General features: G+C 41.5%; 1 protein-coding gene and 1 long non-coding RNA gene across 5 annotated transcripts in view; one reads left to right on the forward strand and one right to left on the reverse strand.

Annotated features, from left to right (window-relative positions):
• Window positions 1–2,029: 2,029 nt before the first annotated feature.
• On the reverse strand, window positions 2,030–11,931 carry LOC134736502 (uncharacterized). Its single transcript, XR_010120561.1, has 3 exons — window positions 11,568–11,931; window positions 10,334–10,686; window positions 2,030–4,508 (listed from the first exon to the last, which is right to left on the reverse strand). It is a non-coding gene; the product is annotated as an uncharacterized lncRNA (long non-coding RNA).
• Window positions 11,932–12,104: 173 nt separating this feature from the next.
• Window positions 12,105–24,525, forward strand: part of FHIP1A (FHF complex subunit HOOK interacting protein 1A) — a 270,913-nt gene continuing 258,492 nt past the window's right edge. For all 4 annotated transcript variants that reach the window (XM_063638266.1, XM_055276115.2, XM_063638267.1 and 1 more), the window contains exon 1: window positions 12,105–12,455. The gene's annotated coding sequence lies outside the window, so the exon portion shown is untranslated. The remainder of the gene's footprint in view (window positions 12,456–24,525) is intronic.

Genomic DNA, 24,525 nt, shown 5'->3' on the forward strand with positions numbered 1-24,525 from the left:
CACCATGTCTTAAAAAAAAAAAACAAAAAAAAAAAACTTAGGGATTACTACCTGAAGAATAAAAACAAAATACATAAATTTTAAACAAGCAGAAGAAAATCTGATCTATCAAAATGTAGGCAAAAAAGAAAGTATGGCAAAAATAAAACTTGAAAAAGATGGCAAATAGAGTGCCAATATATCAGAAATTAGAATATGTATGAGTAGATTAAACTTCTAAATCATAACCTGAGAATCTCAGAATGTATTTTTAAAAATTAGATGTAGCAATATGTCATTTACAGAGGATAGACATAAAATAAACAGTTTAAGAGAGGTAAAAAATAAGCACAGAAAATGCAAACCAGCAAAATATGAACCGGAAGAGAACTGGGATAATAATTTTAATATACAGTTTGAATTTAAGGCAAAAAAAAAGTTACAAGGGATGTGATAGTTAATTTTACGTTTCAACTTGGAGGGTGTTTTGGATGAGATGAACATTTAAATCAGTAAACTTTGGGTGGGGCAGATTGACCTCCATAATGTGGGTGAACCTCATCTAATCAGTTGCAGGCCTGGATAGAACAAAAAGACCAGCCTTTCAAAGTGAGAGGAAATTCTCTGCCTGCTGGACTTTATCTGATCCCCTAGCTATAGACTTCTGGCCTATACAGTAGATTTGGACTTGACAGTCTCCATAATCACATGAGCCAATTCCTTATAATACATCTCTTTCTATGTATATGCACATCCAATTGGTTCTGTTTTCATGGAGAGCAGTAATACAAAGAATAAAGTGGGTTACTGCATATTGGTAAAAAAAAAGGTCAAGAAAATATATCATAAACATATGTGACACTAATGATGGAAGAAATATGCACTAAACAACATTGTATTAGTCCAGTTGTTTTGCTATAAAGAAATACCTGAGGCTGGGTAATTTATAAAGAAAAGAGGTTTAATTAGCTTGTGGTTCTTCAGGCTGTACATAAAGCATAGTGCTAGCATTTGCTTTTGGTGAGGGCCTCTGGAAGCTTACAATCATGGCAGAAGGTGAAGGGGAACAAGCGTGTTACATGGTGAGAGAAGGAGCAAGTGAGAGAAGGGGCAAGTGAGGGAGGGAGGAAGTGCCAGGCTCTTTTAAACAATCAGATCTCATGTGAACTTACAGAGCGAGAACTCATTCATTACTCGAGGACAGCACCAAACCATTAATGAGGGATTCACCCCCATAACCCAATACTTCCCACCAGGCTCCACCTCCAACATCAGGGATTACATTTCAACAGGAGATGTGGAAGGGACAAACATCCAAATTATAACAAATATACATTCAAAGTACAGGGAGCAAGGATTAGTAGACTACTGGGGAAAATTTGTAAAAATCAACAATAATACATGGTAATATCTAACAAGACACCTTTAAAAATTTTTGATAAGGCAGATACAAAATAAGACACAAAATGTACAAGATTAATACATTTCATCTTCTATTGTTCTATATGTTTAACTTTGCATGCCTGAAAAGCTAATTTTTTTTTTTTTAAAGAGACAGTATCTTGCTCTGTGACCCAGGCTGGAGTGCAGTGGCACAGTCACAGTGTGCAGCCTCGATTTCCTGGGCTCAAGCAATCCTCCCACCTCAGCCCCCTAAGTAGCTAGGACTACAGGCTACGCCACCATGCCCAGAAAATTTTTGTCTCTTTTTTTTGTAGAAATGGGGTTTGCCATGTTGTCTAGGCTGGTCTTAAACTCCTGGGCTCAAGTGATTCAACCACCTTGGCCTCCCAAAGTGCCAAGATTACAGGTGTAATCTCACTGTGCTCACACCTGTAATCAATAATTATAAATGCATAATAAATTAATATAAATGCATAATATAAATCCATAATATAAATGCATAATCAATTAATATAAATGTATAATCAATTAATATAAATGTTCCATGGGTGCTTTAAAAATAGATATTTTAAAAAATACCTATTTTTAAAGCACCCATGGAACATTTATATTAATTGATTATGGACTAGGTTACAAAAGAGCCTCTATAAACTCCAAATAATTAGCATCACACAGAGTATGTTCTCTGACAACAAAACACTAGAATAGTTGGCTGGGCGCGGTGGCTCACGCCTGTAATCCCAGCACTTTGGGAGGCCGAGGCGGGCGGATCACGAGGTCAGAGATCGAGACCATCCTGGCTAACACGGTGAAACCCCCTCTCTACTAAAAATACAAAAAAATTAGCCAGGTGAGGTGGCAGGCACCTGTAGTCCCAGCTACTCAGGAGGCTGAGGCAGGAGAATGGCGTGAACCCCAGGGGGCGGAGCCTGCAGTGGGCCGAGATAGCGCCACTGCACTCCAGCCTGGGCGACAGAGCAAGACACCATCTCAAAAAAAAAAAAAAAAAAACCAAGCACACTAGAATAGTTAATAACAAAAAGGTAGAGTTAAACAGCTCTGTCAATAAAAAATTCCTAAAACACGCAGGATTAAACTGAAATCCAAAGGGAAATTATAATATTCAATTTCTTTGCATATTTATCTGTGGCAATGCTTTGAAGCCTGGATTTAAAATGCATTCCTCAACAGGATTTGTGTTTGTTGTGCCGGCTGGGCACCTAGAGGTACAACCATTCCAGGACCTGTCTGATCTAAACTTTTGAAGTATTTTTGGACCACATAGAAAATATTAATTCTGGCTCCAAATTAGGTGTGGAGTTAGTGATTTTCAGGGGAAACTTTTTTTTTTTAAATCATTCCACCCAGGGCCAAGGCTCAAAAAGGCACATATCTTCACTGTCTTCCTCTGTGGATTCCATTGCCACCCCCCTTCTCCTAGTGTCTTCCTCTGAAGGTTTGTCTCCTGTCCCTTCATTTATAACCCATTGTAACCCAGGCTGTAGGCCACCAAGGATCAGTGGATAATTTCCAGACAAGTGCCAGCTCTGGCACTCTTTTATTCTACTTTCCTTTAAAAAAATTGGACAGATATTTCATATACTGTAAAAGTCATCTTTTTAAAAGTATGCATTGAGTGGTTTTAGTATATTTACATGTAGAACCATCATTACTATCTAATTCCAGAGCATTTTCACGACAACAGAAAGAAACCCTGTATCCATTAGCAGTCATGCCCCATTCCCCTCTCTAACTCTAACTCCCCGAGCCTCTTTCTGCCTATATGAATTTGCCTATTTTGATTCTGGACATTTCATATAAATGGAATCATACAATAATATCTTTCATACCTGGCTTATTTTATGTAACATAATATTTTCAAGCTTTATCCATATTGCAGTGTATATCCTATTAATATTTCATTCCTTTTTTTTTGAGATGGAGTCTTGCTCTGTCACCCAGGATGGAGTATAGTGGCACAATCTTGGCTCACTGCAACCTTTGCTTCCCGGGTTCAAGCAATTCTCCTGCCTCAGCCTCCCAAGTAGCTGGGATTACAGGGACCTGCCACCACACCTGGCTATTTTTTTTTGTATTTTTAGTAGAGATGGCATTTTACCATGTTGGCCAGGCTGGTTTTGAACTCCTGACCTCAAGTGATCCACCCGCCTCGGCCTCCCAAAGTGCTAGATTATAGGTGTGAGCCACGGCGCCCGGCCACTTCATTCCTTTTTATGGCCAAATAATATTCCATTATATGGATATACCACATTTTGTTTAACATTCAGCAGTTGTTGGACATCTGGATTATTTTCACCCTTTAGATATTGTGGCTAATGCTGCTATGAATATTTATGTACAAGCTTTTGTGTGGACATATGTTTTGTCTTGCATATATGCCTATGAGTGCAATTGCTGGGTCATATAGTCAATCTATGTTTAATTATTTCAGGAACTATCAGACTGTTTTCCAAAGTAGCTACACCACTTTAATTTCCCCCTTCTTATTGTTTTTTTAGTACTTAAGTAATTCTACTTTCCTGTCATGCATTTTAAAAGATTTTTAAAAAAAACCTTTCTCTCTGTCACCAAACAACCATTAATTACATGGGTCTATTCGGCTTGTGGAAATAAGCTGAGCTGTACACTTACAAGTAGTAATGGATAGCTAATTCATGGAATATTTACCCAATGAAATATTATATACAGCAAATAATAAACTACCCATAAGCACAACAACATCAACAATATGGATGAATCTTACAAATAAGAACCAGAGAGACAGATACAAAAGAGTATCTATTCTATTATTCTAGTTATATAAAGTACAAAAATAGACAAGACAAATCTATGCAGTTAGAAGTCAGGATTAACCGTGAGGGGAAATAGTGATTGGAAGGGGACACAAGGAAGCTTCCAGATTCTGTTTCCCGATCTGGGTGCTGATTACATGGGTTTATTCAGTTTGTGGAAATAAACTGAACTATATACTTATAATATGTGCACTTGTCTTTATGTATATTGAAAGTTTCAAAAAGAAGAAAAATGTATTCAACTTTGGGTATGCAGTATCCAGAGTTTTCCCTGCATCTTATTGCCTGATGATTCCTATGACACAAGTTGCTCTAGAAAAACAGAAAAAATAGGCAAAGTGTTCAACATAATTTATAAGGCCAATATAATGTTGATACCTAGTCACATAAAGAAAAAAAGGCCTATTTTACTTATGAACTTAGATGCAAAATAATGCTAAGTAAAATGTTAGGTAACAGAGTCTAATACCCTACTAAAAATATATTACAATCAAATAAGGTTAATATAAATAACGTAAATTTGGTTCAATAAAGGAAGATCTACAATAAAAATCATCACATCAAGGGACATAAACAGGAAAAATAATCATATGATCATCTCAGACACAGAAAAATCATTTTATAAAGTTCAATACCAGTTAATGATTTAAAAATCTCTTAGAAATTTCACAAGAAAATAAAGGAAGGTTTTCAATCTAACAGAGGACATCAACTAAAAATCTACAGCAAACATTCTATTTAACAGAAACTTTAGTGTGGTGCTGTCCTGTAATCCCAGCTACCCTGGAAGCTGAGGTGGGAGGATTGCTTGAGGCCAGTTAGAGGCTGTAGTGAGCTATGATCGCACCTAAGCATAGCCACTACACTCTAGCCGCTACACAGCCAGAATCCATCCCTAAAAAAAAAATTAAAAACAAAACCAAAAACTTCAGATGCTGTATTATTTGGAATGTGTTTGCTATACTTAAAAGAAACTGAAATAACAGTAGTATAAACACATAAGGATTGTTTTTTATCTCAGCAGGAAGTTCAGAGGTGGGCAATACAGCTATGGTACACGACTCTACAAAGCTCAGTGTTCTGGAGGCCCCTTCTGGCTTTCTGCACCATCATCTCATACATTTAACTTTTGCTTTCATCATCTCAAAATGGCTTCTATTTCTCCAGGTAACCAATGTCCAAGCAGGAAGAAGTGGATGAAAAGAAGGGCAAAGATTCATGGAACCAAGCCAGCTGGGCTTTCTGAAAGTACATGCAAGGACATCCTCTTACATTCCATTGGCTTGGACTGTGTCATATAACTACCTGTAGTTGTAAAGGCGGTTGCATTTTGCTGCTATAAAAAAGGAGGGAAGGCGTTCTGGTAGAAAGATAAAAATAGAGACTTGAAATTGAATAGGCAACTAGTAGTGTCTACCTTGTATTCCCTTTAGGTTTGAGTTTGATAACAACACAATGATCCCCACTGATATGGTTTGGCTCTGTGTCCCCACCCAAATCTCATCTCAAATTGTAATCCCCATGTATCAAGGGAGGGACCTGGTGGGAGGTGACTGGATCACAGGAGGGGTTTCACCCATGCTGTTTTCCTGGTAGTGAGTGAGTTCTCACATTATCTGATGCTCACACTCTCATTCTCCTGCTGCCTTGTGAAGAAGGTGCTTGCTTCCCCTTCGCCTTCTACCATGATTGTAAGTTTCCTGAGGCTTCCTCAGCCATGTGGAACTGTAAGTCAATTAAACCCCTTTCCTTTATAAATCACTCAGTCTCAGGTAGTATCTTTATAGCAGTGTGAGAACGGACTAATACACCCACTATGACCACTACCTTGCAAAATAGTACTTCATGTCTTGGCCATTGAAAACAGACAAAAGTAAATGTAACATATAGCTCTGTCAAGAGTTCTGCTACAAACTGCAGAAAACATATGCAGCTGATTTAAAAGAAAATAACTTATTATAATATTAAGTAGCTTATTGAATCTATAAAGTTGTCCACAGAGGTTATGTAAACTTGACGGCTATATAACTAGGAACAACACTCAAATCATATTATAGATCTACTCCAATGGGCATGTCATTATTACCACTATTTGGCAAAAATGCTGCAGCATGTACTGCCAACTCCACCAGACTGAGAACTGGGTACTATTGTGGGAATCTCTGCCACTACCCTCTCTGCTAACATACTTTTATTAATTGTACTTGTTAGAAAAAACAATTTCTTGGCCGGGTGCGGTGGCTCATGCCTGTAATCCCAGTACTTTGGGAGGCCAAGGTGGGCGGATCACAAGGTCAGGAGATCCAGACCATCCTGGCTAACACAATGAAACCCCATCTCTACTAAAAATACACAAAATTAGCTGGGCGTGGTGGCGGGCGCCTGTAGTCCCAGCTACTCGGGAGGCTGAGGCAGAAGAATGGTGTGAACTCAGGAGGTGGAGCTTGCAGTGAGTCGAGATGGCACCTCTGCACTCCAGCCTGGGTGACAGAGCGACACTCCATCTCAAAAAAAAAAAAAAAGAAAAAAGAATTTCTTGACAGCATGATTACTATTATAACAGAATACACACTGTTCATTTTTGAGCTCTTTTTTTAAGAGAAACAACTACAGAAGATAATTTAAATTTAGATTTAATCTGACTACAAATGATAATGTCTTCATGTACTTTTTACTTTCAATTCCAAGGTATCTGGGACAACTTCCCTACGCTGCATTTTAGCTTCTGCTTTTCTTAAACACAGATGATGCACTTTGTCCACTTCCTCATAGGAGTGTTAAGATCTATAGTCCTATGAGCTCTGTGAAAGAATTTGTGTATGTATGTATGTGTGTGTGAATGATGAAATACTTCTCTCCTTTGTTCATGTAATCCTGAATATCTAGTATTTAACGTTTAATAATTTGAGAAATATGTAATTTCAAATATAATTACATTTTAAAGTGGAAATAAAGGTGGTAAGAAAAAGAGGGAGAAGACTTGACTGGCTTCTACAATAAAGAAATATAATTTCAGTGCTTTAAAGTACTATAATAACAGAGCTGAAGAGTATAAAAAATGAATAAAGTGGGGCCAGGCATGGTGGCTCATGCCTGTAATCCCAGCACTTTGGGAGGCCGAGGCAGGCGGATCACAAGGTCAGGAGTTTAAGACCAGCCTGGTCAACACGGTGAAACCCCGTCTCTACTAAAAATACAACAATTAGCTGGGCATGATGGTGGATGCCTGCAATTCCAGCTACTCAGGAGGCTGAGGCAGGAGAATCGCTTGAAACTGGAAGGCGGAGGTTGGAGTGAGCCGAGATCGCACCACTGCCTGGGCCAAGGAGTGAAACTCCGTCTCAAACAAAACAAAACAAAACAAAACAAAAATAATAAAATGAAATACATTGATAAAAAACATGATTTAGAAAAGGCTACTGTTACTAATACATGCATTTACAACCAATATACTTATTTTTAACTTTTGCTTAATTATTATAACTTCTAAAGCAGTAGGTTCAAATTAATTGCTGTTTAACTGGACGATGCTGTTACAAAACGCATTGCTCCAAATTGGAATTCTTATATGTTGTCAGTGGGAGCATAAATTGGTATAATCACTTTGGAAAACTGGCAGTATCAACTAAATCTCATTGTATATACAGCCTATCATCCAGCAGTTCCACTCCTAAGAGAAAGTGATACCTTCCTATGGCAGAAAACTTGGAAGTAGAGAAAAGCACAGAGAATAAAAATAAACTGTTATCCTAGTATTGAGATAATCATTATTATGATGATGATTTTTTTGAGATGGAGTTTCACTCTTGTTGCCCAGGCTGAAGTGCCATGGTGCAATCTCGGCTCACTGCAACCTCCGCCTCCCAGGTTGAAGTGATTCTCTTGCTTCAGACCCCGAGTGGCTGGGATTACAGGCGCTTGCCACCATGCCCAGCTAATTGTTGTATTTTTAGTAGAGACGGGGTTTCACCATGTTGGTCAGGCTGGTCTCGAACTCCTGACCTCAGGTGATCCACCTGCCTCAGCCTCCCAAAGTTCTGGGATTACAGGCATGAGCTACCATGCCTGGCTGAGATAATCATTATTAATGATTAATCATTTGTAAAGAGAATCTTACTTTACACACTTACTTTTATAGTAGGCTTACTTTATACAATAATATATTATAAATATATTTCCATGTAATAGATATTTTTCAACTTTTTTTCTTTTTTTTAGAAGAGACAGGGTCTCACTCTGTTGCCCAGGCTGGCGTGCAATGGCACTCAAAGCTCACTGCAACCTCGACCTCCTGGGCTCAATTGATCCTTCTGCCTCGGCCTCCTAAGCAGTTGGGACTATAGGCCCATCCACCACATCTGGTTATCCTTTATTTTTATTTATCTATTTTAATTTATAAAGAAAAGAGTTTTAATTGGCTTACAGTTCTGCAAGCTGTACAAGCATGGCTCCAGCATCCGCTTCTGGGTGAGGGCCTCAGGAAGCTTCCACATGAGCGACCATGCCCGTCTTCATGGTGGAAGACAAAGAGAGAGCAGGCAGTGTCATATGGCAAGAGTGGGAGAAGGAGACAGCCCCTTTACCTTTAGCAAGACTTATTTCCTCAAAAGAATGAGTCTGTTTCACTCCCAGAGGGCATAATGGATATGAATGAAATTCATATTTGTAGAGAGGGAACTAACATTCTTAAGTGCCTATCATGTATTAGGCATTGTGCTATGCTAATTTATGTCATCCTAAAACAACCTTAACAAAGTAGGTATTATTTTCTTCATTTTATAAGTTGAAGAAACTGAAGACCATTCAAATTATGTGCCTTTCCTTTCCTGCCTTGATTTTACCCTAACCTGCTCCTTTTGAAGTCTTCTCCAACTTTGTTATAGCAGTTTCATCCTTACGCTGCCCAAAAGCCTCAGAGTCCTTCTCATCTCCTTTCCTTTATACCCCACATCCAATTTGAGGAAACCATCAGCTTATCATCTCTACCACTATTTCTCTGGTCCACATCTCTATCTTCTTGCCCTTCAACTATTGTTATTATCTTTTTTTGAGATGGAGTCTTGCTCTGTCGCCCAGGCTGGAGTGCAGTGGTGCGATCTCGGCTCACTGCAACCTCCACTCACTGCAACCTCCGCCTCCCGAGTTCAAGTGATTCTCCTGCCTTAGTCTCCTGAGTAGCTGGGACTACAGGCGCATGCCACCACACCCAGCTAATTTTTTGTATTTTTAGTAGACGCAGGGTTTCACCATGTTAGCCAGGATGGCCTTGATCTCCTGATCTCGTGACCCACCCACCTTGGCCTCCCAATGTGCTGGAATTACAGGCGTGAGCCACCGCACCCGGCTGACCCTAGATTATTTTAGTAGCCTCTTAACCAGTCTCTGTGCTTCTACCCTTAAACCCTACTGTTTATTCTTAACCCAGCAGTCAAAGTGATCCAATTACAATGTCAGAAAATGTCACTTTTCTACACAAAATCCTCCAGTGGCTCCAACCAACTCACTCAGAGTAAAAGCCTTACCTGATCTGCATCACCCCCACCTTTCACTTCACTGACTTCATCTTCTCCATTCTTTCATGGTGCCTTCTGGATTGTTCCTAGTACACTCAGGCATACTCCTGCCTCAGGGCCTTTACATTTGCTATGCTTTCTGCCTGGGAAGTTGTCTGCTCAGATATCTGTAACCTCCCTCAAGTCTTTCCTCAAATGTTACCTCCTCCAGAAGCTTTCCTTGATCACCACCCCCTCCGAACATAGCACCCCTCATATGTTCTATGTACCCTCTCTGCTTAATTTTTATCCACAGCATTTCTTTCTTTCTTTCAAGACAGGGTCTCACTCTGTCGCCCAGGCTGGAATGCAGTGGGCTCAAGCGATCCTCCCACCTCAGCCTCCTGGATAGCTAGGACTACAGGTGCAAGCCACCACGCCTGGCTAATTTTTAAACTTTTTGTAGATAGGGGGTCTTGCTATGTGGCGTTGGGTCTCCAACTTCTGGCCTCAAGCAATCCTCCTTTGGCCTCTCAAATTGCGGGATTACGGGCATGAGACACCACTCCTAGCCTCTCCATAGCATTTCTAATCATACAGCAGTCCATATATGGTCCTTATACATTTACCATCTGTCTTTCCCACCTGGAAGAGGTAAGCTCCACGAGGGCTGGAATTGTTGTTTGTGCTCTCTGCTGTGTCCTCAACCCCTAGAAGCGTGCCTAGCACGCAAAAGGCACTCAGTATATATTTGTTGAGTAAATGAATGCTTTCCCCACATTCCAACTGTTAGAGCAGGCCAAGGGGACCTGTTGTGCAGAACTTCACAGCTTTCTACTCTGAGCTCTATCTTCCTTGTTCTTCCCCAGCTTTTACTTAGGAGCCACTTCTTGACTGCGCTTGTCACAGGTGAAAGGCTGATGAATCTGGAGAGATACTTGTGGCAAGTACCCGGTGTTCCTGCAGTCATCCACTAGCGCAGCAGTGGTGGTAGACAGCTAGAGAAGAAAGCATAAAGTTTGCATTTTCCAATTATCACGGTTGCAAGACAGAACTTGAAACTAGATACACCTGATTTTGGTTATCTCTGGATGCCATTCACCGAGAATGAAGGGAAGAAGATACTTCCTCCAAAGGAGAATCTGATGAGGCGCCAGCAGGCTGCTGCTGCGGTGGAAAACTGCCACATCTGCCTTTGCAAACTGGTGTGGCCCCAGCTGCTCGGACTGAGGCTCACCGCAGGTTTCAGCCACTTCAACCACAGGGCTATGAACATGCCAAGAGAGCCACTAACCAAGTTTCTCATTCCTCCTCTGGGATTTAAAGTCCATCACTTCGCGACCCACGCATGCAAGACGGGTGGGAGACGGAGGAATGGGGAAGTAAGGCGGTGCTGCCCAGTTTGGCAATGGCACAGCTGTGGTCTCTGATGCAAAGGCAGGCGGCCGCGCAGGGCCAGGCCCAGGTGGGCAGGCTGGGCTCTGGGAAGGATGTCGGGGCACCGGGCAGTGCCCAAAGCCACCATCTCAAGCGTGGTAGTGGGGAAATGGATGCTGCACCTCCTCTCTCATTTTGCGGGGAATCGTGATTTGGGGAAGTTTCACCTTTGTTGTAGAACAGCCCACGTTAGAGCCTTCATTTCTTGGGAAGGGGTTGGCGGGAGTTGCCAGTGAATGTGTGACACACACACGCGCCACAAACTCCCCAAACCCACAGACGACTCCAGTAACGCTATAGTTACCCTTAAAAAGTAAAACAGAACAAATCAGCAGGCCCCCTCCCTCCATCCTGGCACTTCATTAACGTCGGCCAAGGCCACATTTCCCCTGCCCACTGCAGGGTGTCTGTCAGGAGAACAACAGGCAAACGTTTGCCTCACTTGACTCAGCTCTCTTGGGACGGTATCAGCATTTTAAAATTCACACCTCAAGGAAGGAGTCAGCAAAGGAAAGAAGAGCTGGGCCATTGCGCCAGTGGCCGCCGTCAAACCTTCGGGAAGTGAGAAATCGAAAACGCCCGTGACGTGCGGCGTTGTCCGACTCCTTCCACTCGGCAGAACCCTAGAGACGAGCCTTTGGCGGGACGGTGAACGACTGTGCTGTGTACGGCGGTGTGCGTGCGTGAGTAAGGAGTGTGTAGCTCTGGCCAAACGCTAGCCCCCAAGGGCGCGAGGGCTCCACTGCGCCCAGCTCGAGTTTCGATGGAAACTTTCCCTCAGAGGCTCCTCCTCCTTCACCTTGGAAACCGGCGCGGGCCGTGCGGCGCGGCGCTGCCTGAGTCCCCCGCGCACCTGGCGGCGGCGTGGCCCAGCGGCAGGGGCGGGGCCGGTGGCGGCGGGGGCGGGGCCGGGGCGGGGCCGGGGCGCACTCCCGGAGGCCTCCAGGCAGGTTGGGCCCCACCCCTGCCCCTGCCCCGCTCCGGTCCCGGCTCCCGCCTCCGCCCCTCCCGCGCTCACGAGGGAGAGGCGGGGGGCAGCCCGGGACCCACGCGGCTCAGCCAGCGGCTGACGCACCTTTGAAAAGTTTCGTTCCGACCTTCTCACGACCTACATTCTTCCCGGGCACTCCTGAGTTTGAGCCGGGCCCGGAGGACCTGGGCCAAGACTTTCGAGCGGCGGCCGCCCGCAGGGCGAGGAGCCGGCCTGGCTTTCCTCACGGGGTACCGCGCAGGCGTCCCCGGGACCGCAGCGCAAACTTTCTGGACTGTCTGAGGACACTTGTCCAGCGAGCCCCACTGCTCAGGGAGGAGGAGCCACGGCCGGGAACAGGTAGGTGCTGTGCTGGCCGGAGAATTGCGCTTGAGGGATTCTTTTATTTAGAGGGTTGAAGGAGGAGGGAGAGCCGTATTGTCCCTTCTCTGCGTCCGCCAGCTGGGCAGGGGTTGCGGGCATTGGGCTGGGGGAGCAGGCATTGGGCTGGGGGCCGGCTGGGGATGTTCCAAACGAGGTCGCTGCGTCGGGCGGGGGCGCAGTGGGGAGGAGGTGACTCCTAGGGTTTCGGGCTCCGGGACAGGGCGTTACGCGGTGACTGACCCTGGGATAGAGAGAGCCAGCTTGTTTTGACGAAGGAAGATGTCATCAGGGCCCTCCATCCCATTCCTTGGTCCCTGGGTCCTCTGGGAGGCACAGGAAAAGGCAAAGAGATGTGGAGTTCAGGTTTCCCCTGTAAATCTACTTGCTTACACAGGAGACAGAGGCGGTGCCCGTCTGAGGTTTGCAGCCCTTTCCTGGTGTAAGGACTTACTTGTTGGGTAGCTGTTGCTCAATTTCGTAAATTCTCTGATGAAACTGCGTTCAAGTCGTGGTTATTATTGATAGTGTGTGTGTATTTGTGTTTCCTCTGGCTCGACAAAGGTCCCTTGTTAACTCCACTTCTGCTAGGGAGTGGGAGGAACTACCTTGCTGTCTTATTTCAGGCCTGGTCAGAGCGAGGTGTTGGTGCAGGCGGCGGTAGCCTTGTTGGCTTGGGACTTTGGGAATCACATGAGCAGGTCTGGTGAATTAGCCCAGTTGTGTCCTAGCCTCCTGGACCCACCCGTTCACAGCAGATCTAGCTTCCACTATTCAGCAGATGCTGCAGCCCCAGCCATCCAGGTACAGGGAAACCCCCCTGAAGGGAAAGAGCCAAATATTGAGTAGGAGAGACAGCTCTCAGGAGGAGTAAACAATGCCTACCAATTGTTGCTTCCCTATAGATTGGGCTTGCTCCCTTGGCTTCTCTGGAAGGGCTGTGCTATCAAATTCATCTCATTAGGAAGTCAGCTGCTCCCTGCTAATAGCCATAGCAGCCCTGATAAAATTATATAGGTCATTGAAAAATAATTCCTGCTTAATCACCTTTATCCTGTTGATTAATGAGAGGAAAGATTTCCTCTCCTTAATGTATCATGCCTGCTTGTCAGGGTCACCTGCCTGACCTCAAGTTCACTTGTACACCTGGCACTAGGCAGGATGCCGTCCCCGAAGCTGTCCACATGTAGTGAACCACAGCTGAAGTCCACGTTTGGAGAACTTCAAAGGTCTTCTTTGGACTGAAATTGAGCAGGAGATTTAGTCCATAAATTTACTCCTTAATACAGCACACTTGTTGGCTTTAGGTAACTTTTCGCATAATTAAAGGTTGATATCTTTTTAGCTCTAGTTAATCCCTTTCCATAGAGCTCATAAGAATTACGTCCATGCCTGTCTTGAAATAAATTAGGTTTGGGGTCCTATTTATCATTTGTCCTACAGGACAAGGAACAGGATTAAACTGTGTGGAGTGACTGGAAAGGGTCGGAGAAACTGGACATCACTGAAGTGGATTCAGAGAGTGATTGAGAGTGGTCTAAAAATTTAGGTCCAACTGCCCAGCTACCTTTTTTCTTGGCTCTCATATAGAGACATTATGTAGGACTTTTAATGGAGGACTTGAAGACTAGAAATAAAAGGAGTGTTTTATTTTTACATTGTCAGAGCAATGCATTGCTGGACAGTTCTGTACTCTGCTCATGTGGAGACAGGATGACAGGACTATATATGAATATGTACATATATGTGTATGTATAAGTGTGTGTACACACATATAACATATAATCTGTATAGCTTTGGCATCTCAACAGTATAGCTGTACAATAAAATGGAAGTAACCTCCATTAAATTTGGGAGGGAAATCTTGGGAAGTGGCATAGGTGAATAAATACCTTGATAGATTGAATAAGGAATTTTGGCAATGTCTAAAATTGAAAAACTCTGTAAATAGCAGTATAAGTGCATGATTTACAAATATAGAAGTAATTACCAGAAGAAATAGCTAAAAGAGTTGAAGGACCTTCTTTTGGGGAATTAAACTCAGGGGTGAGGAGGAGCCAGGCAGGAATCTGCTGTTTTTGGCTATGTACCTTATAATATTAGATAATATTTTGTACTGTATATGTATCACTTTATTTTAGTAATACATATGCATTACGTAATCTTAGTAATACATATGCATTACGTAATCTTAGTAATACATATGCATTACGTAATCTTAGTAATACATATGCATTACGTAATCTTAGTAATACATATGCATTACGTAATCTTAGTAATACATATGCATTACGTAATCTTAGTAATACATATGTATAAAGTAATACATATGTAATACATATGTATAAAGTAATACATATGTATTACATATGTATAAAGTAATACATATGTATTACATATGTATAAAGTAATACATATGTATTACATATGTATAAAGTAATACATATGTATTACATATGTATAAAGTAATACATATGTATTACATATGTATAAAGTAATACATATGTATTACATATGTATAAAGTAGTACATATGTATTACATATGTATAAAGTAGTACATATGTATTACATATGTATAAAGTAGTACATATGTATTACATATGTATAAAGTAGTACATATGTATTACTTTATTTTACTTTATTTTTTGAGGCAGAGTCTTGCTCTGTTGCCCAGGCTGGAGTGCAGTGGCACAACCTTAGCTCACTGCAACCTCCACCTCCTGGGTTCAAGCCATTCTCCTGCCTCAGCCTCCCGAGTAGCTGGGACTATAGGCACACACCACCATGCTTGGCTAATTTTTGTATTTTTAGTGGAGATAGGGTTTCACCATGTTGGCCAGGCGGGTCTCAAATTCCTGGCCTCAAGGGATCTGCCTGACTCAGTCTCCCAAAGTGCTGAGATTACAGACGTGAGCCACCACGCCTGGCCTCATATGTATTACTTTATTTTTATTTTTATTTATTTTTATTTTTTTTTGAGACGGAGTCTCGCTCTGTCGCCCAGGCTGGAGTGCAGTGGCGCAATCTCGGCTCACTGCAAGCTCCGCCTCCCGGGTTCACGCCATTCTCCTGCCTCAGCCTCTCCGAGTAGCTGGGACTACAGGTGCCCGCCACCACGCCCGGCTAATTTTTTGTATTTTTAGTAGAGACAGGGTTTCACCGTGGTCTCGATCTCCTGACCTCATGATCCGCCCGCCTTGGCCTCCCAAAGTGCTGGGATTACAAGCATGAGCCACCGCGCCCGGCCATGTATTACTTTAAAAAAAGCCCTTTGGTAAGGATGGAGCGAAGGTCTTCCGTCAGAATTTTAGAGCCAAAATTATTTATTCCCAGTTCTTCCATTTTACAGGTGAGGAAATTGAGGTATAGGAGTTTAAATGTTTTGCTCATGTTCACATAACTGTAGAGACAAACCTCTCCCAGACAAGGTCACACCCTTTCCCAGGCAGGTAGAAAGTTTTACCTTGCTAGTGATTCTTCAATTTCCTTTCTAGGCAATTTTTCGCCTTCTATCTAGTTAGTTTTTTTTTTTTTTTTTTGAGACGGAATCTCGCTCTGTCATCCAGGCTGGAGTGCAGTGGTGCAATCTCGGCTCACTGCACCCTCCGCCTTCCGGGTCCAAGTGATTCTTTTGCCTTAGCCAAGTAGCTGGGACTACAGGCATGTGCCACCACGCCCAGCTAAGTTTTGTATTTTTTTAGTAGAGATGGGATTTCACCATGTTGGCCAGGCTGGTCTCGAACTCCTGACCTTGGGTAATCCGCCCACCTCGGCCTCCCAAAGTGCTGGGATTACAGGCGTGAGCCACTGTGTCTGGCCTCTATCTAGTTTTTACAATCTTTGAACAGGTTACTGGACTATAGATTCAAAAGTATTTTTATCTAATTCCTTAAATTTCCATTTTGAAAATGCTTCAAATGGTTTTAAAGTCTGCAGAATCTGTACCTTTTTGTTGTTAATTCTGTAATTACTGTTAACTTAGAAGTAGAGATGTGCGGTTTGTCTGCAATGTTTAGAAGCTAGCATTCTTGCCCAGTTGAATTTGACAAATACTGGAATTTGGGCTAAACTTTTGTTCTCAGAAGGCATTAGTAAGGGGAGATGCTAAGGGGACTTTTCCAGTATCTATGTGTTGTGCTTAATTTTGAAGTTCTGAGAGTGAGGATACTACTGCCTTCTAAAAGAGAGGTAGAGACAAATGATATTTGAGAGCTATTATAAAAAGTTAACACCCTTAAGTTTATCCTTTTCTTTATAAATATGATTTTCTCCTACTTCCTTTCCAATTGTATCACTAACTTAAATGAGACTTAATTTTCTTATTATATACATAATACATATTATTCAAATTCTGAACAATATAGAAATATATAATGTTTAAAGTACACTGTAATCTTGTATTCTGGAGAAACTGCTATAAATAGGTATATTTCCCTTCATTTTTTCCTCTATTTAAAAATGTTTATTATTAACATGGTTGTTAATAACTACTGGGGTAATCCTATGCAACTTTCAACTTGGTTTTTATTTTTAACTCAATAATATACCTTGAAAATGTTTTTATGACCATACATGCAGATCATTCTCATTTTGTTTTTTTTTTTACTGGCTGTATAATAATGCATTGAATAGATATAACATAGTTTTTTTTTTTTTTTGAGATGGAGTCTTGCTCTGTCGCCCAGGCTGGAGTGCGGTGGCGCAATGTCAGCTCACTGCAACCTCTGCCTCCTAGGTTCAAGCAATTCTCCTGCTTCAGCCTCCTGAGTAGCTGGGACTACAGGTGTGCATCACTATGCCTAGCTAATTCTTGTATTTTTAGGAGAGCCAGGGTTTGGCCAGTTTGGTCTCGAACTCCTGACCTCAGGTGATCCACCTGCCTTGGCCTCCCAAAGTGCTGGGATTACAGGCGTGAGCCACCACGCCTGGCCCTGTAACATGGTTTATTTAAACAGTTTCCTTTCGTTGGGAATTGGGGTTGCTTTCCATTTTTCTGTATTGAGAAGAGTGCTTCAGAGAACATCCTTGAAAGTGTATCATTGTACACTTGTGTTTTCTGTAGGAAAGGTTTGTGAGTCACTGTTATGAAAATGTTAAATTTAATTTACATTTCCTCTAGTAGTGTCCCTTCATTTTTAGTTATATGAACATATTCTTTCTTTCTGAATGCACAAGACTAAAGACAGAAATTATTAATAGATGACCAGCCACTGAAATAAGAGGTCATAACAGCAAAAGGTGCTGAGCTTTTAGGTAGGGTTCACCTCATTTCCTCACATTTCAGGTTCTTTTTGGTTTTAATGTTTTCCCCAAGAGAAGACACTAATTGGTAACAGCTATAAAAATACTCTGCAGCTGTTGGTTGAGCTGCTAATTAGCTTTTATGGAGCATAGTGGTTTTTTTTTTTTTTTTTTTAACATTTTCCTAAGAACATTATTTTAGGACATGCCATTAAGGAGTTCAGAAAATCCACTAGGTTTTGCAGAATGCAGAGTGTATTTTAGCTCTTCTCCTTAAATTGTTAAAGTTTACCTCTGTTGAAATATTGGTCACGGGTCCATTTTAGGATCTTTTGGCTTGTGGAAAGTTCTAGGAACTGATTTCCCTCTGTGTGTGGAAAATGTGAAATAAGATACTTTGGCTAAATTTCATGACTCAGGCTCATTGAGGTGGGAACATTTCAGGAATTCCTGTGGCAACATTTTTATTGACCATCTAAAAGAGTTGATTAATATTTTTATTTAGTCCAAGCTTTTTTTCATAACCATTTCATTAGAGGAGTGTGTCTTATTCCTCAAAATGAATATCTTCTATTTTGTTTGTGTTCATGGAACTTTTATTTGGATTCCATTCATTTTAGGTTTTCTTTATAATGTACTAGAATGAGTATGGAAAAATATGTTTACAAATATAATTTCTATACACACATACACACCACCTATATTTATATATGCACATATGTATTGTACACATTTGTATATTTATGCCTAAGTATATAATGATATAAGGAATGTTTTAAAAGTATGATCTTCATCAGGTCATTTAATAGAAAACTTCGTACATCCTCAAAATAAGGATGATGTCTCCATATTTATTTATTAGAAAAGATGTTTCTTGATTTTCTTGGTATAAAAATTTTTCTTAATAAAATAAGAATTTCTTAGGACATGGGAAACTTATAGTTTGTATATATTCGTATTCTGATCTTTTGTGTGGGAAAATACAACATGTCTAATGTATTATCCTTTTTTTTTGAAACAGGGTCTCACTCTGTCACCCAGGCTGGAGTGCACTAGTGCAGTTTGGGCTCACTGCAGCCTCAACTTCCTAGGCTCAAGCGAATCTCCCACCTCAGCCTCCTGAGTATCTGGGACTACAGGTGCGTGCCACCATGCCTGGCTAATTTTTGTATTTTTTTGTAGAGACAAGGTTTTGGCATGTTGCCCAGGCTGGTCTTAAACTCCTGAGCCCAAGAGATCCCCGTATCTTGGCCTCCCAAAGTGCTAGTGTTACCAGTGGAGGGTGTCCAGGTTCTTGGTGCTTTGAACAAAGAATGAGACTAAATGCACAAACAAAGCAAGGAAAGAATGAAGCAACAAAGGCAGAGATTTATTGAAAGCGAAAGCACACTTCACAGGGTGGGAGCAGGCCGGAGCAAGCAGCTCACGGGCCTGGTTTCAGAATTTTCTGGGATTTCAATGCCCTCTAGAGGCTTCCCATTGGTTACTTGGTATACACCCTATGTAAATGAAGTAGTGGCCCAAGATCTGTCTGATTGGTTGCAGAAAGCGACCAAGCACCAAGCAGAGGCTAAAGTGAAGTTACAGAGTTACACCCTATGCAAACATGATTGGTTGTGGAAAGTGACCAATCAGAGGCTGAAGTGAAGTTACAAAATTATATTTCTATGCAAAGGAAGACTTGGCTTGTGACCAGCCTGATTGGTTTCAGGAGGGGACCAATCCGAGGTACTTTCAGATTTTTATCTGTCATGTGGAACAAGGAGATGGGGGTTGCAAAGGGAATAGCCTCTGGTCCTTTTGTTACTTGGGTGTGGAAAGTTGGGGTTTTCCTTTTGATTTAGTTCTAGGAAGTCAGCATGAATCAGCCTTAGGTTCCCTGCCTCCAGACCCTATTCTTCTGCCTCAGTAGGTTTACAGGTGTGAACCACCACACCTGACCATGTATTAGTCTTGATTACTGCTTATTCTGTAACACTAAGTCACTATTTGATAAGTTGAATTTTTAAATCTCTCTAATTTGTGTCTACTACAAAACATTTGTACTTTTGGCTTATTTTAAGCAAGATGTTGTAGTTTAACTGCTTTTAAAAAATCTGCCAGGCCCAATGGCTCACCCCTGTAATCCTGGGCATTTTGGGAGGCAGAGCTAGGAAGATTGCTTGAGGCCAGAAGTTTGACACCAGCCTGAGCAACATAGCGAGACCCATCTTAACAACAACAACAACAAAAAATTAGGTGGTGTGGTGTCACACCCAAGGAGTCCCAGCTACTTGGGAGGCTGAGGTGGGAGGATCACTTCAGCTCAGGAGTTTGAGGCTGCAGTGACATGGATGATGTCACTGCATTCCAGCCTCGGTGACAGAGTAGGAACCTGTCTCTAAAAAAAAAAAAAAAAAAAAAAAACAAGAGAAACTCTGACAACAGGATACTCATTGACTTTGATCTGTTTCAGGAAACACCAACTGACTTGATATTTACCTACCGATTGTATTAAAAACTTAATGGTTAATGTTAATTTCTTATCAGCTTGATTAAGTTTGACCTCTGAATTTTCTCCTTGTACTTCTCCACTGTGTTTAGGACCTTGCATGTCCTATTTGAAAAGTACACCCCGGAGTTGCTATAGATAGTAAGAACCAGCTTGCAACAGTTGGAGACTGTTTTTTTTTGTCCTTAAAGTAATTCCACCTCTTGATTATGTCTTAGGATTGGCTTCACAGAGAAGTGGTCATTCCTTCACAGTGAATCACAAAGTGAGTAGGTTTGACAGGATTTCCTGACTCAGTCTGGCTAACTCAACCTGTTGTTCTGAGTTTCTGTCAATATTGGCATGCCAGGAGCACACTCTTGATTTGGTTGTCTTGGCTATACAGATAATTCCTAAATCCATACCCTCATTGCTGACCTTTGGATCCTATGTTTCTAACCAGTTCCTGCTGATAGGTCTATGTTTAGATCCTGACATCAAAGTAAACTATAAGGAGATGAGAGTAACTCTGCATCTTAATTGCCTACCAGAGCACCTTATATTGAATAGAATCCTATAAATGTTTGTTGTTAATGATCTGCCTTTTATTATTATATGGCCAATTATAATATTTTTCATTTTGTTTCTGTTTCCAGTTTTTCTTGCTCTAATCTATTTTCATTCCATAGTCAATTGATTTTCCAAACTATAGCTGTGCTCATATCACCTATCATGGTCTCTGTTGACTACTGGGTAATGACTCAACTCAAGGTGTGATGGTTAATCAATTTTATGTATCAACTTGCCTGGGCCACAGGGTGTCCAGGTATTTAGTTAAACATTCTGGGTATGTCTGTGAGAGGATTTCTGGATGAGATTAACATTAGAATTGGTAAACTCAGTAAAGCAGACTGCCCTCCCCAATGTGGATGGGCCTTATTCAGTCTATTGAAGGCTTCAGTAGTACAAAAAGACTGAGTAAGGGAGAATTCACTCTCCTCTTTCTCTCTCTCTCTGTTTGACTGTTTTCAACCTGGGACATCGGTCTCCTCCTGCCTTCAGATTCAGACTCAAACTATAACTTATGTTACTGTCTCTCCTGGGTCTCCAGCTTGCTGACTGCAGATCTTGAGACTTCTTGGCCTCTATAATTGCATAAGCCACTTCCTTATAATAAGTCTCTTTATAAACACACACATACATCTCCTACTGGTTCTGTTTCTCTGGAGAACCCTTGGCTGATTCTCAGGGCATTTATGATCTGGTGCTCTGTGTAAATCCTTTGCTTTGACTGCCATGCTGGTCTGTTCCTCATTCTTGAACACACGCTAACTCTTCCTTTTCTACCATCTTTGTTGAGACTAGTCCTTCCTCTTTCCAGTTATTTTAGTGATGTGCATTCTTCCAAGCCTAGTTCAGAGCTACGTCCTCCATAAAATCTTTCTTGGCTGTCTTTTCCTGTAGTAATTTCCTGGCACCTGAATCTCCATACTGAAATTTTAGGAATTTAGTCATTTGCTGCCATCCAGTGTTTTCTTTTATACATTTGTCCTTCTTCCCAATTAGATTATAAACTCCTTTAGGACTGGAGCCTAACTCTATATTTCCACATCCCTCCACTGTTCCTGGTGTTGCCTTTCTTTTGCTTAGTAGGTTGCCAGTGAGTGGTTACTGATATTTTTAAAGCACTAAGATCAACCTAGGGAAGGAAAGACAAATGAGGGGCTTGCATGCCTGCAGTGCCCCATCTTGAGCCCATGGCAGAAATGTCTAATTAATTCCCCACAGGACCCAGAGCTCTCTCAATGCAGTGCTCCAGAGAGGCCTTGCCAGTTGTTTGAGGTTGTTACTAGAAGCGAAACTTTTATATCGTCCTTGACCTAGAGCCAACTTTTCTAAGAAAAAAAATTGAGTCGTATTTAAAGTCCTCTTGAGTTTGTCCTTTCCTAAGGGACTGATTTGCAACGATTTTTGCTGTCATCTGTTTTTCTTTGTCCCTTGTAGTTCCCTTTGTTCTGCCTCTGGCTAAGTCATTTTATATCTTTTTATATATTCTGTATAGCACATTTGGGTCAATAATTTTGAACAATGGTGAAGGAGATCAATATGGAAAATGAGCTATGTGTTCCTAGGAAATTTGGAGTTGTCAAATTTTACACAAATTTCATATAAGCACAATGTGACTCTTCTTATTTTTCCTGCAATTGAATGTAATTTTTGAGGGACACCATTTGAAATCTGACCTCATTCTCCTCTTTGGCTAGTCTTCTAAGCTCAAAGTATTGCAAATCCTCTGTAGTTTTCATCCCCCCTTACTCTGCTCTCCTGTACTTGTCTTTTAACATATTTTAGTTTACTTATGTCTTTTTAAAATTAAAAAAATTTTTTTCAATGGTTCCCTGGTTGGTTAGTGGCTTTTGTTTATTAACTCTTTCCCCACATAAGAATGTAAAGCTTTGTGATATTTGATAGTCTTGGCTATATATCCCAATACATAGACCAGTGCACGTCATTCAATAAATATTTGTTGAATTGAGTTGGGGTTTGCTAACCTGGAACCCTTCCTTGCCCGGAATCTCTTTGTTAATTGAGGCTTTCTGTTGCATCCTCTGGGACCTCTCTTACTTTTTTTCTTCTTGTTGCTGAAGACCCCTCTATCTAGACCTAGCTAGTTCCCTCAAACCATACAACTATCTCCTTCCTAGGTCTGTGCCTTTGTAATAGCCACACCAATAACAGAAGTGGCAGTTTCCTTGGCAGTTCATGGTTTGCAAAGCACTTTCACGTATATGATCTCATTTGAGGTATTCTTGAGTCTTGACAGTGATGGTACTCTTTAGGGCCTGCCTTTTACCAAAGTATGCAAGTTAGCAAAATCTTATTCTACTAGGGGATGCAACCATTTTTAACGATGTTCCAGGCCTATTTTTTCCTTGGCTGCACTGTTGTCAAATTATATATGAGGGGTATGCTGCTTTGACAAAGTCTTCTGGCCCACTAGGAACATTCATTATATTCCTCGAAGAGTGCCTGTATGGTAATAAGATCCTCAAGTAAAGTGACGAAAATGGGAAAGAAAAAAAAAGGAAGCAGTTGACCATTAACAGAGAGAGATAGAGTCTTGCTCCATTGTGCAGGCTGGAGTGCAGTGGTGCAATCTCAGCACTCCAGCCTGCACTCCACACCAGCCTACACTCCAGACACTGCAACCTCTGTCTCCTGGGTTCACAGGATTCTTGTGCCTCAACCTCCTGAGTAGCTGGGACTACAGGCACAAGCCACCACGCCCAGCTACTTTTAATATTTCTTTTTAGTAGAGACGGGGTTTTGCCATGTTGACCAGGCTGGTCTCAAACTCCTGGCCTCAAGTGATTCGCCTGCCTCGGCCTCCCAAAGTGTTGGGATTACAGGCGTGAGCCACTGCGCCTGGCCTGAGACACTTTTCAATGGAGGTGCTTCACTAGGTCCTGAAAAACTGGTTGCCCCAAAGTTAATTTGATATCAGGAGCTCCATGTAGACCTGCCCAGCTGGAATTGGAGATACAAGCGTGGAATTGAGAAGGCTGATCTGAATGATGCTGATCATGTAGAGATCAGAGCTGGTGACTTTTAGGTTCTCTGCCAGTGAATCGCCATCACTGTCTTTCTAGCCCCTCTCTTTCTAAGCTATTAATATGAAGAGAGAATCATTTTCTTCCTAAAGGCCTTCTGTTCTTGCTTTCTAGCCATGGAAGTGATCAATAACTATTAGTGTCTAATGATGACACAGGAATATTCCTCTGAGCAATTGGAGAGCTGTAGGCATGTCACCCATTGACAGGTGTTCACAAATCTCTTTTTGCTGTTTTGAAATATCACTGCCAGGGGAGTTGTATACAACTTGTTCTGACAGAGTAGTCTTAAATATTTATTCCTTTTACCCATTGCTTTAAGAGAAATGCCAGCATTTAGTCTTCAGGCTGCCAGTAGTAATTTTGGAGAAATTGTATTATAACTTTGTCAAGATACTGATTTTTGTATAGCTCATTTATTTATATGTTAGTATATTAATTTTACTATTTTTAATTATAGAAGAACACACACTTTGAGGTTAGTGGAAATTTAGGGGTTACATGGAGGTCTTTGATCAATTATGCTCTCAAGTTAAATTAGCAAGTGTTTAACATTGTGTGAGGCTGTATGTGCCTAGTGGAAAGAGAATGCAATTTGGGTGCAAATATGTTTCAAATCTCTGATCTACCAATTGGTAAATATGTGACCTTGCACAAATTACTTTTCTTTGATTAACCTTAGCTTCCCATCTATAAATAGAGATAATAATGCCCATACAGGGAGTT

Source organism: Symphalangus syndactylus, chromosome 4, assembly GCF_028878055.3.
Source record: "Symphalangus syndactylus isolate Jambi chromosome 4, NHGRI_mSymSyn1-v2.1_pri, whole genome shotgun sequence".
NCBI classification, from domain to species: Eukaryota; Metazoa; Chordata; class Mammalia; order Primates; family Hylobatidae; genus Symphalangus; species Symphalangus syndactylus.